This window comes from Acinonyx jubatus, chromosome B1 (assembly GCF_027475565.1).
Source record: "Acinonyx jubatus isolate Ajub_Pintada_27869175 chromosome B1, VMU_Ajub_asm_v1.0, whole genome shotgun sequence".
Lineage (NCBI taxonomy): Eukaryota > Metazoa > Chordata > Mammalia > Carnivora > Felidae > Acinonyx > Acinonyx jubatus.
The window spans coordinates 110560017-110566908 of record NC_069382.1 but is presented as its reverse complement, the minus strand read 5'-3'; positions in this window follow the sequence as shown (position 1 = coordinate 110566908).

The window sequence follows — 6892 nt, the reverse complement described above, 5'->3', positions numbered from 1 at the left end:
TTTATTTTTGAGACAGAGGGAGACAAAGCATGAACGGGGGAGGGTCAGGGAGAGGGAGACACAGAATCTGAAACAGGCTCCAGGCACTGAGCTGTCAGCACAGAGCCCCATGCGGGGCTCGAACTCACGGACCACGAGATCATGACCTGAGCCGAAGCGGGCCGCTTAACCGACTGAGCCACCCAGGCACCCCTAAAGAACACTATTTGATAATGAAAGCAGATTTCTCATTATTGCTATTAAGGCCATAGCGCCCCTGGAGAAAAATTGGGCAACCTGCATGTGAAGGGAAACCTTTAACTTTTACAATATTATTATTATGATCTTTCTCTCTCTCTCTCTCTCTCTTTAAAGTTTATTTATTTTGAGAGAGAGAGAGAGAGAGGCAGGGAGAGAGGGAGAGAGAGAATCTCAAGCAAGCTTCATGTCATCAGCACAGAGCTCAACGCGGTGCTCCAACCCACGAACTGTGAGATCACAACCTGAGCGGAAATCAAGAGTTGGACCCTCAACCAACTGAGCCACCCAGGCACCCCGATCTTTCTCTCTCTCTATCTGAATATATGTATTAATTACCTTGCTGTTAGGAATTTTCACGTACTCCTCATTATATGTGTTAATAGAAACAGAGAAGATGCATGGAAAGCATCTAATGATGAATAAACTTCTTTGAATTCCCAAGAAATACCGAGACCCTTTCCTGCTATCTCTCTGGTTCAAACTACACAGGAGGCCTCAAGAAAGGCGAGGATCTCAATGGGTCTCTTTCCCACCATGATCCAACCTTCACCTGTTGGTTGCATCGCAGCAGGGCAGTAGACAGTGCCTGGGCCTTTGGACAAGCAGGGAGGTTACGTTCATGTAAGTTTTAGGACGGCCTTTCACTGCCTTTGTGATTTGGGCTAAGGCTTATAACAGTGAGTACCAATTAAACTCCTAAAGACTTATCTTGGTAGCCTGTTTCAGGCCAGCTAATCTACAGAGGGTAAAAATACCTCAGTGTTTTTCTTCTGCGGAACCTCTGAAGAATATTTGCATCTGGTTTCAGTATGAAGAATAATTTTGTCATCTTAAGTAATTGATCTATTAGAAAGAATCCTGTGTATCATATCTTCACCGTTAGAACACTTGGAGGCAAATCTGGGACTTGCCCCAGTAGCAAGTATTTAGCTTAATGTAATACATGTTTTTAATCTCATTCCTCTCTCCTTATAATTTTACCCTTATTTTTTCTTTTACTTGTTTTTATGATCTTGAGGTATTTATGCATCCTTTTGCTGTATTTTATATACAGCAGAGTAGGAAACAAATGGAAACGTGTCAGAAAAGATAGAAGGGAGAAAGAAAGGGTAGGAGGGAGGTTGAGAGGGAGAGAGACCTACCAGTCTCAAATGAAGGCAGACAAGACCTGGCAGGAGGAGTCATTTCAGCTGCTTGTCTGAAAGAGGACACCTTGAAAGGGGAAACGTATGACATATGGTGGAAAAAGTTCGAGACTGTTGTCAGAAGGCCTGAGGGCTTTTCTAGCCTTGCCATTAACTTCCCCGGTAATCCTGGCACCTTTCTGGCCCTCAGTTTCTTCCTCTGTGAAATGAGGATATTGGACAATGTGATCAGTAAAGTCCCCTCCAGTTCTAATGTTTTATGGTTCTTAGCAGGTGAAGGATGAAGGGGGGATGACTTTGCAAACTGACCACCCTGAAGACCGCTCTGCTACTCCTCGCCTCACCATCTATGGTTCATGTGCTCTGGGGGTGGCAGGCAATCACAGCAGGAGATTCTCCTCAACCAATTCAACTTCGACCTAGAGTCTTTCTCAATCAGACTACATAGAAAACTCTTGTACTTACTCAACCACATTGAGAGAAATCTTTGAAAGAGATTGGATTTAGGTTGGAAAATAAGATGACCGAGATAAAAAGGCCAGCCAGAAAATAAGAGCACTTCCGAATTGTCAAGCTGAGTAAGATAATTCCCAAAATGTAGGTTTTCCAAGATCACGCTGATTTATGTATATCTGACTCTTTGTTTGAAGTCTTATACTTTAGGTTTTTGAAGCTGTGAACCATTTTTTTCATTTTTTTCTTATTAATACTATAGAATTCTGGTTATAAAGTCTAATGACTTATGGGGTGTCATGAATTTGCATGCACTTTCTAATCCTTTTGAGTTTTCAAAATTGATTTTTCAATCAGGAGGTAGAGAAAGAAAAAAAATGGGATTATTGGGGGTAAGAAAATGGGGGATCAGACCTGAGTTACAGATGCCACATTGACTTGAAAAGGGATTTGGAAGTAAGCAACACTGAAAGAAAGACTTTCCAAAGCCAAAGAAAGATTTGGGAAGATAAGAAAATCAGTGACATGAAGGACTTAGTTTGTAGTATCAGTAGGAAAAATTTCAGAAAAACAGAGCCTATTGTCTTATTTTTTCCTATGTTGACATTGACATTTCCTGTTTTTGCCGCTCCCCTTCTGGTAATTGCATGTCACTGCTCTTTGGGGAAACTTTGGGAAACTTCTTAATTTCACATGGACCCTGTCAATCTTGGGGCAGGCTACCCTCTCTCCCTCCTCTCCTCAACTACAGGGATAGAGTGAACATTTGAGGCTAGGATCATAGGATTCCAGTCCCTGGGCCTAGTTATTGTTCCAGATGTAGACACATGGCTCAAGTGGAAACAATCAAAGCTTTCTTTAGGGTCACACCGTAAACCCAATTCAATGAACTTGAGCTATCTTTGGGACTCCTCCTCAGAGAGAAGTTCAAAATGACCTAACCCTGCTGACCTGTATATTATGGTGGCCATTTCTGTTAGATATACAGCCACTCACTCATGGTCTATGAAGAGTTCCAAGCTGAGTTAAATCGTGATGCCACAGCTTTCAAGTCAGGCTAAAGGGCTTCTGATATGTCTCTTGGTGGATCACTCAGGATTTCTTACACCTTAGGAGAATTTCCAGAATGGAGAAAGGATCAGGTGTAGTAGGGATCAAAGAAAAAGTAAAGGTGAAAGAATTCGTGTCTGTGAGACACAGTGAAAAGAGAAATGTCACCAAATGCAAAATAAACTTCTTTAAAATATTGATAATCAAATTCTGGACTGCCAGTCAGTTAAGAGTGATACCTTCAACTGCTCCTAAGATTCTCTCCAGGGTACCTGAATATGAAGTTATTGTCACAAATCCATAGGTGGATCAAGAAATCCTCTCACGACCAATAGTGGATAAAGTGAGAGAGAGAGACTAACAGAATCAAGGAAGTCGCAGCTGGAACTTGACTAAGCCTGAGCCACTGACAAGGGAAATGGCCCGTTTCCCAAGGGAGAGCTTTGGTTTGCCTCTCTCTGTCTCCATCCCTCTGACTTCTCCTTAGTTGAACTATCACCTTTTCCTAGATCATTCCCTCAAAGATCTGCTATCTTGAAAGACATGAAGGATATAGATTCATCTAATGACAGAAGAATCTGCTGTGAAAATGTTTCATATTGTGAAATGACAAATTAAATTATATGATGTAAATTTCCCCTGCACTGTTATTTCTATTTTAAAATATATAGTCTGGGGGCACCTGGGTTGCTCAGTCGGTTAAGCGTCCAGCTTCGATTCAGGTCATGATCTCACGGTTCATGAGTTTGAGCCTCGGGTCTGGTTCTGTGCTGACAGCTCAGAGCTTGGAGTTTACTTTGGATTCTGTGTCTCCCTCTCTCTCTGCCCCTCCCCTGCTCATGCTCTCTTTCTCAAATATAAATAAAAATTTAAAAAATTAAGATAAGATAAGATAAAATAAAGTAAAATAAAGTAAAATAAAATAAAATAAAATATATAATCTGGGGGAGGGCCGAGGTGGCTCAGTTGGTAAAGCATCCAACTCTTGATTTTGACCCAAGTCATCATCTCACGGTTCGTGGGTTCAAGCCCTGTGTCCAGGTCTGTGCTGACATTGCCCAGAGGTTGAACCTCCAAAAGAGGTAAGATGAGTTGACATTTGAAAGACAAGCAGGACGGCTAGGACGGAAATCCCTTGATGGGGAGGGATGTGGTGTTATGGAAAGAGCATGATCTTTAGCTTCAGGCTTTATCCTGGTGGCACCACTTTCTGATAGTGTTTCTTCACAAAGAAGAAGATAGTCATGTCCACAAAAACAATAGGTTACTATTTCCCAGACTTGAGTTTGGTGCTCTGCATGCATGGTCTTTTTTAATCCTCACAAGAGCCTTCTGGCCTAGATTCTGTTAGCATATTCCCAATTTACATATAGGGAGCAGCAAGAGATAAGACATCATCTCATGCTTCTGTAGTTAGGGGAGAAATTGGGATGAGGAACACAATAGTCTGTGTTAAGAAACAATGGTCTTAACCAACACACAATGCTATCTCTTTTTACCTCTGTGTCCTTCTCTGAAAATGAGGATGAAATACAGCAAGAGGCTTCTATGGACAATATGTTATATGGTTAACATACCAACAGGGACAATAGCAGGTAAAATGTTGATACTATGACCTTTATCGCAATCCCAGGGAGAACTGTGAGACATGTGCAAGCCAGCCACCCCCATTCTATGAATGAGGAAATATTAATGCCTGGAGAGGTCAAGTGGCTTTTTCAAAAGCATTTGTTCTCAGGACCTGTTCATCTAGAAACACTGGAGATGCCATACTGGAGATCACGGGTGCAGGCAACTCAGCAAAGCCTCCACCAAGAGAACAGTAAACAGAGCTTTAGCCATGATCCAGGAGAGCAACTGCCGCTCTGTAAACTTGCATGACGTTGGCGGCCATTCAGTGTAGTTAGATCCATGAGCTTCACAAACATCATATTCTTTAAAAAATGAAAAACAAAAACCTCACAGTTTTATTGTAAAACAATATAACATTACTAAAGAAAATGTAAAAAACAAAAACAAAAACAAAAAGAGTGGTGGCAAGTACCTCTCACAAGGTCTCCCTGCTAACAGACTGTTTGCATTCACCACTTACGAACTGGGTGATCTGGGCAAATTGTTTACCTCTGTGTGCTTCAATGTTCTTGGCTAAAAAAGGAATAACAGTGCCTATCTTATAGGATTGTCATGAGGATTAAGTGAGTTAATATCTGTGGAAGTGTTTAGGGACCAAGAACATAATAAGCATTATATACACGTTTGCTAAGTAAAGAAAAATACAATGCACTCTCTGATGTAGAACAGGGGACATTTGAACTGAGACTTGAAGGAATTCATTTTGCAGAAAAGCTGAAAAGCCATTTCAATTTCTAACTGGAAAAGAAAGCACTCGCAAAGATCTGGAGACATAATGATAGTGATGGTAATGATAAGCATAATGATAATAATAATAATAATAATAATAATAAACAACTATCTATTGAACATAGACAATGTGCCAGTCCCTTTACATACTGCATCTCACTTAACCTTACCAACAACTGCATTACAGATTTTCAGATCTCATATTATTGTTAAGGAAGCTAAGGGTCATATAAAATGGTGAGAGGCAGAAGCAGCATGCAGTTGCAAGTCTGACTAAAGTTTTTGCCCATGGCTGGAAATTTCACTTTACCTGAAGTCTTGGATGCAGGAGGCAGCGTAGTGTGAGGTAAACTAGAAAGCTAGTCAGAAGTCAAATCTTAAAAGATCCTGTGTGTCATTTTGACTTTAAGGATTTGGACCTCATTCTTAATATAATGAGGAGTTTCCGAGGAATTTGTTCACCAAGAGGCAAGATAAGTTTTCTGAACAGTTACAGAGTCAGGAAGGCGTGGTAAAGAATGGATTTTCATTTATTTATTTTATTTATTTTTTTAAAACAATTTTATTACTTTTCTTTATTTTTGAGAGGCAGAGAGAGCCAGAGCGCGAGTTGGAGTGGGGCAGAGAGAGAGGGAGACACAGAATCCGAAGCAGGCTCCAGGCTCTGAGCTGTCAGCACAGAGCCTGTTGCGGAGCTCGAACTCACGAACTGTGAGATCATGACCTGAGTCAAAGTCGGACACTCAAGCAACTGAGCCACCCAGGCGCCAAAGGATGGATTTTTAAAATAGGCCATGGGATGCCTGGGTGGCTCAGTCGGGTTGGGCTTGAGCGTCTGCCTTTGGCTCTGGTCATGATCTCACAGTTAGTGGGTTTGAGCCCATGTGTGAGGCTCTGGGCTGACAGCTGGGAGCCTGGAGCCTGCTTCGGATTCTGTGTTTCCCTCTCTCTCTGCCCCTCCCCCATGCACGCTCTGTCTCTCAAAAAATGAGTAAATGTTAAAAAAAATTAAGAAACAAACAAAAAAATAAGAACCCAAAGGTTGCAACAACCCAGATGTCTATCAGCTGGTGAATGGATAAGCAAAATATGGTACGTCCATACAGAGAAATATAATTTGGTCAGAAAAAGTAATGAAGTACCAATCCATGGTACATCATAGATGAAACTTGAAAACAGTGTGCTAAGTGTAAGAAGCTATCCCAAAAGATCTTGCATTATGTGATTTTATCTATATAAGTTGTCCAGAACAGGCAGATCTATAGAGACAGAAATTAGATTGGTAATTGCCTAGTGCTGGGAAGCATAGGTGTCAGGGTGATAACTAAAAGATATTGTTTGTTTTGGAGGTGACAGAAATGTTCTATTGACTGTAATGATGGCTATACAACTTAGTGAATATACTAAAAACAACTGAAACGTATACTTTAAATGGGTGAGTTGGCTGGTATGTGAATTATATCTCAACAAAGCTATTGCAAAAAGAAAAAAATAGACGAGCTGGGTACCAGCATTCAGAAAGGGGTGTTAAGGAGCAAGGAATTCATATTTTGGATGAACTTACCAAATGACAGGCAGAGAATACAACTTTTCACATGGATTACCTTATTTAGTTTCATTCTTACAACATTCTCATGCAATAA